Source organism: Colossoma macropomum, unplaced genomic scaffold (assembly GCF_904425465.1).
Source record: "Colossoma macropomum unplaced genomic scaffold, Colossoma_macropomum, whole genome shotgun sequence".
In the NCBI taxonomy this organism is placed as follows: Eukaryota; Metazoa; Chordata; class Actinopteri; order Characiformes; family Serrasalmidae; genus Colossoma; species Colossoma macropomum.
In genome coordinates, this window is record NW_023494794.1 from 10,602,818 (window position 1) to 10,609,599 (window position 6,782).

The window sequence follows — 6,782 nt, forward strand, 5'->3', positions numbered from 1 at the left end:
ACAATAAAAATAAACATCTGAAGGAGCATAAAAGTATGAAAACTACGTATAGTAAAAAAAAATATAATAAAATAGTAAATATCAAGGGTATAACTATAAAAATTTGATCACTTTAGACCAATAAGAACAGGATCTGTGGCAATAATAAACAAAGCTGCTGAATATGAATAAGTTAAAAGTATATTTATTCACTTTCAAGCGGTTTTTATCGGTTTATTGTCATTAATAATTGTTCTATTTGTGCAGTTATATGTATTATCAGTTGATGTGTAATAATAATAATAATAATAATAATAATAAGTACAGTATCATTATTTTTATTAGTAGTAGTAGTTTTATTTTGTTTGTTTGTTTGTTTATTTGTTTGCTTGCATGATTTCTCAGTTTAGCTGGATAATTTCAGCAAAAACTGAGCACAGACACTGGACAGGCTCCAGTTTGGGCTTAAATTATCTGGCTAACTGATCCTGCTTTGTGCACGCTGGGCCTAATTGACCTTTCGACCTCAAACACCTGCAGACTAATAAGCTCCTCTCAGCGCACGACTCTCAGTAATGAAGCTATTACACATCTCGATTATTACAGCGGATTATGATAAGCTGTTTAATGTATAATATTAATAATAACTTTATCGGCGCTGCAGCTTTCCAAGCTCTCAAAGTACCTCACAAAGTACACAGAGAGAACAAACACAAACCGAAGAACAATGAAAAGAAAAAACTCCTTAAAGGCCGAAGTGCATAAATAAGTTTTGATTTGTCAGCAAAACCAGAATAAGTGAAGAACTCTGGATATTCGGAGTACAAAACCAGGAAGCAGCATCTCAGTTTCATTGCAGGAATCTGCAACATTTCATGAGCTTGAATGGTTTGACAGCCCTTGACTGCCTTGAGGACACGTTAAGGGGCTCAGTACAGTGTGTGAGGCAGGTGTACAGAATTGTTCCAGTTAGAGTCACCAGCCCAAGCAGGAAGTCAGTCTGTCAAACAATGACAATAATAACTAGAAGGGAAAAGTTAATAAACATAATTTTAGCCAAGTATCTTTTTTAAAGTAGTTGTTGATGATTATTGACTGTTTTTGATAAATTAATTGGGATTATTCGGTAATTCCAGGCAGTCACTATGATATTCCAGTAGAGCTGCACAATATGACAATATACGACACGATACTGTGATAAATTATGTCACAATACAACACAGTATACCTTTCTGAGCTTATCATGGATCTAGGTATGAAATACAGTGGGTCCTGGGGGATCTGGGACCCCCTAATTAACGTCTTGGACCTCCTGAATGTCCGTTTGGGGAAAATAGACACTTAAATCCAGATTCAGTGAAGCTCACTGTTTACCTGCTTCTCCCACAGTCAGCTTCTGTCTTTGGTGTTCTTAACTAACTAGAGCTGCAGCACTGCTCTGCCTCAGGGTGGCGCTGTAGCAGACCGGCTCACCCAGTTGGTCCTTCGTAGCCTAGAAACTGTAACTCTGCCCGGATTCCTTTGAAAAACTTCACAATGAGCTGCAGCAGATCTGCAAATCTGAAAACTCGCCCAGTTTCCCAAGAGTTTGGAGTGAAGAGTGACTGTTCCTCATTTCTCACACTGAAGACAGAAGAGGAGACGAGGAAGATCTCAGTTAACGTGAGGAAGAGCGCAGAACCACACTAGAACAGAGACTTTACAGGAGAACAACTGATAAACGAGACACTTTGCTGCCATTGAAACATCAGTGCCACTATGGTGAATGAGTTAGCAGTAAGCCAATGCTGGAGTGGCCAGCCAACATGGGACCCCCCCCGAAAACCAGGGGGTATTTCACCCACTGTCGTGGAAATCGTCAATACTCGTAACTTAAAACACCGATTCATTATAAAGAGAACAAAATTAGCCCAGTTTAACTGGATTTAGTGCCAAATACTGAATAAATGATCAGAAGTGTGAAAAAATAAATAAATATTGTGAAAAATTAATTCACAAATTTTTCAATATTATACGTTTCGCTACTTCTATATTCCAAGTAGTTGCTATGGTGATGCTATGCGGTTGCCGTGGAATTCATGCTGGTTGCTAAGTCAGTGCGATGGTATTGATAGGTGGTTGCTAAAGTGTTACCAGATGGTTGCTATGGTGTTACAAGGTGTTGGTACATTATCAGGGGCTTGCTTAGTAGTTGCTAGGTTGTTGCTATGGTACCTTAGATAGTTGCTACGGTATTGTTGAAGTGGTTCATATGTTATTCCAGGTGGTTGCTAGGGCACTGCTATGTGGTTGCTAGGTGGGTACTTTGGTATATATATGAGTCATCACAGTTTTCGGTTGTTAGGAATGGAAAACAGCGGCAGCAGCTTTATGCCAGGATTCTTTACGAAAGAGTCACTGCAAAACTAATGCATACAGGCTTATATATACACTATGGACAAAAGTATTTGGGACACCTACACGTCCAGAGGCATTAATATGGAGTTGGTCCCCCTTTGTAGCTCTAACAGCTTCCACTCTTCTGGGAAGCTTTCTATAAGATGTTGGAGTGTCTGTGGGAATTTTTCACCCATTCATCCAGAAGAGCATTTGTGAGGTCAGACACTGATGCTGGACGAGAGGGTCTGGCTCACAATCTCCATTCTAGTTCATCCCAAAGGTGTTGATGGGGTTGAGGTCAGGGCTCTGTGAGGGCCAGTCAAGTTCTTCCACACCAAACTCACCCAGTTAGGCCTTTATGGAGCTGCTTTGTGCACTGGGGCTCAGTCATGCTGGAACAGGAAAGGTTCTTTTGTTCCCACAAAGTTGGAAGTGTACAATTGTCAAAAATGTCTTGGTGCTGAAGCATTAAGGTTTCCATTCACTGGAACTAAGGGTTCTAGACCAACCCCTGAAAAACATCCCCATATCATCATCCCTCCTCCACCAAACTCTACAGCTGGCACAGTGCAGTCAGGCAGGTAACGTTCTCCTGGCATTCGCCAAACCCAGACTCGTCCATCAGACTGACAGAAAGAGAAGCTGATTCGTCACTTCACAGAATATGTTTCCACTGCTCCACTGAGTCCAGTGGCGGCGCTTTACTCCATTACATCCGACGCTTGGCGATGTATCGCTTGTATGCAGCTGCTCAGCCATGGAATTCAGAACCATTAGCCTACTGTGTTTGCACATAGAGGAATTAGACCTCTGCATTTGACCCATCCGTGCAGTGAAACACCCACATACATGCACACTAGTGAACACACATACTAAGGGGCACTGAGCACACTTGCCGGGAGTGGTTGTCAGCCCTATCCACAGCACCTGGGGAGCAATTGGGGGTTAGGTGCCTTGCTCAAGGGCATTTCAGTGACATACTGTCAGCTGAGGGGATTGAATCGGCGACCTTCCGGTCACAAGGATGGTTCCCTAACCTCCAGCCCTGAAGCTCCCAGTGCAGTTTTTGTGTTGATGTTGATGCCAGAAGAGGTTTGAACTCTGCGGTTATTGATCAGCAGAGTGTTGGAGACTTTTATGCTCTATGCTCCTCAGAACTCAGCGACCTGCTCTGTAACTTTACGTGGTCTGACTTTTCATGTCTGAGTTGCCGTGGTTCCTAAATGCTTCCACTTTTTAATAATACCACTCACAGTTGATCATAGAAAATCTAGGAGGGAAGAAATTTCACAAACTGACTTGTCGCAATGGTGGCACCTATTACAGCACCACACTCATGAACAGTGAACTCTTTAGAATGACACATTCTTGCACTAATGTGTGTAAAGGCAGGCTGCATGGCTGGCTGCTTGATTTTATACACCTGTGGCAATGAGACTGACTATGAAACACCTGAATTCAATGATTAAGAGGTGTGTCCTAATACTTTTGTCCATATAGTGTATGTTATTGTCTGTTACAAGCTAAACAATACAAATTATAGAAGGTGTTTACAAGCTTTAAATGTCCAGGTTTAATTCAGATCAGCCAAAAACTAAAACGAAAATAGTGAGCAAAAATTAGCATTATAGCAGTGTTTTGCCATTTATGGTCCAAACCGAAGGCCAAGCTCTAATAGTCACAGTTCACCACTGCTATTCATACTGTGCTATCTTTCACCCCCACACAGTGAAACCTGGCTGTAATCCAGTACACATGCAGATCCACCAGTAGCAATGCAATAATACTTTTACAATACAGTGATATGACATGCTTTAGAAAGCGAAGGTCATTCGTACTGTCGAACATTTCACAAAGGATAATGGTGAGCAGAAAGGTTTCCACTTCAGACTGAGACAAAAAAGCAACAGAAAGCAGAAAAGACTTTTATTATATGCCAATCTGACAGGAACAAAGAATGGACAGCATTAGAAATCATGCAATAATTGAAAATATGGAAATACAGATGCACATAGTTCCTTTGAGAAATCATTGGTCATTCCATCCCAGAACACAGAAACAGAATAAAAGCACTGAACTGTATTTTAACGTTCTGCTTTCATGTTCTGACATCAACAGAACATTCCTGAAATTGTTATAATAATAAAAATATATTAATTAGTTGAATTTAAATAGCGCCTTTCTCAAAACCAAGGATGCTTTACAATAACAGCTCTACCAATCAACAGCAAATGAAACATAAAAACTGGTCTCAAGCTTTTCTAGCAGAAAATGCTATCCTCCACCATGCAGAGGTGGAACATTCAGAAAAACTGCCCAGCTCACAGCTCAGACAAACTCTCCTGCTGCAGTACAATGCCTCCCAGCTTGTGGCCCGGTCAAACTCTGCTACCACAATGAAAGGTCTTCTGACTCATGGCCCAGCCAGACTCTGCTTCCGTGGTGACAAGCATCCTGGCTTGCGGACCAATCAAACTATGCTTTCATGGAGTCTACCTGCTCACAGCCCAGTCAAACTCTGCTTCTGTGGTGAAAAGTCTCCAAACTTGTGGCCAAGTCAATCTCTGCTTTTGCAATGAAAAGTCTTTCAGTTTATGGCCCAGTCAAATTTTGCTACAACAGTAAAAAGTCTCCCAGCTCACAGCTCAGTCAAACTCTGTGACTGCTATGAAAAGTCTCCTGGCTCTTGGCCCAGTCAAACTCTGTGACTGCTGTGAAAAGTCTCCTGGCTCGTGGCCCAATCAAATTTTGCTACAACAGTAAAAAGTCTCCCAGCTCACAGCTCAGTCAAACTCTGTGACTGCTATGAAAAGTCTCCGGGCTCTTGGCCCAGTCAAACTCTGCTGCTGCAGTGAAATATCTCTTGGCTCATGGCCCATTCAAACTCTGCTACCGCAAAGAAAAGTCTCCTGGCTAGTGGCCCAACCAGAATCTGCTTCCGTGGTGAAAAGCATCCCAGCTTGTGGACCAGTAAAACTATTCTTCCATGGTGAAAAGTCTACCTGCTTGTGGCCTAGTCAACCTCTGCTGCCAAAATAAAAGATCTTCTGGCTTGTGGCCCGGCCAGACTCTGCTTCCATGGTGAAAAGCACCCTGACTTGTAGACCAGTCAAACTCTGCTTCAGTGGTGAGTCTCCAAGCTTGTGGACTAGTCAAAATCTGCTACCACAGTGGAAAAGTCTCCTGGCTCACAGCCCGGTCAAACTCTGCTACTGCAGTAAAAAGGTTACTTGCATCAGGCCCAGTTAAACTCTGCTACTCCCATGAAAAGTCTCCCAGCTCTTGGCCTAATCAAACTGCATTAGTGAAAAGTCTTCCAGCTCATGACCCAGTCAAATTCTGCTTCTCCACTGAAAGTGTCCCAGCTCGTGGACCAGTCAAATACTGCTACTGCAGTGAAAAGTCCCTGGCTCTTGCTCCAGTTGAACTCTGCTACTGCAGTGGAAAGTCTGCCTACCCATGGTCCAGTTAAACTGTGGTACTGCGGTGAAAACTCTCTGCTTGTGACCCAGTCAAAACCTACTACTACCATAAAAAGTCTCCCCGCTCACAGCCCAGTCAAACTCTGCTACTGCAGTGAAAAGTCTCCCCACTCATAGACCAGTCAAATTCTGCTACTGCCATGAAAAGTCTTTCACTTGTGGCCCAGTCAAACTCTACTTCTGCAGAGACAAGTCTTCCTGCTTGTGGCCCAGTCAAACTCTGATTCCACAGTGAAAAGTCCCCCAGCTCACAGCACAGTGAAACTCTGCTACTGCAGTGAAAAGTCTACCAGTTCACATTCCAGTCAAATTTTGTTTTCACAGTGAAAAGTCTCCCAGCTCATGGCCCAGTCAAACTCTGTTTTCACGGTGAAAAGTCTCCCTGCTCGTGTCCTAATTAAACTCTGCTACAGTAGTGCAAAGTCTCCCAGCTCATGACACAGTGAAACTTTGCTACTGCTGTGAAAATTCTCCCCAATAGTGGCCCAGTCACACTCTGTTGTTGCAGTGAAAAATCCCCCTGTTCGCAAACCAGTCAAACTCTGCTACTGCCATGAAAAGTCTCCCTGCTTTTTGCTCTGTCAAATTCTGCTCTTGTGGTAAAAGGCGCCCCTGCTCATGGCCCAGTCAAACTCTGCTACCACAGTAAAAAGTCTCCTGGCTCTTGGCCCAGTCAAACTCGGCTACAGCAGTGAACCGTCCCCCTCTTAGTTGTCCTGTCAAACTCTGCTTTTGTGGTGTAAAGTCTCCCAGCTCACAGCCCAGTCAAATTGTGCTACTGTGGTGAAGAACCTCCCAGCCTGTGGCCCAGTCAAGCACTATTGCAGCAGTTCAAAGTCTTACAGACCTTCTTTCAGTTCTTCATGAATAGTGGAATAACTCCCCAACCAGTGAGGAAAGGTTTTATACAAATCAAAAAACATATCAAAAGAAACAAAAAGC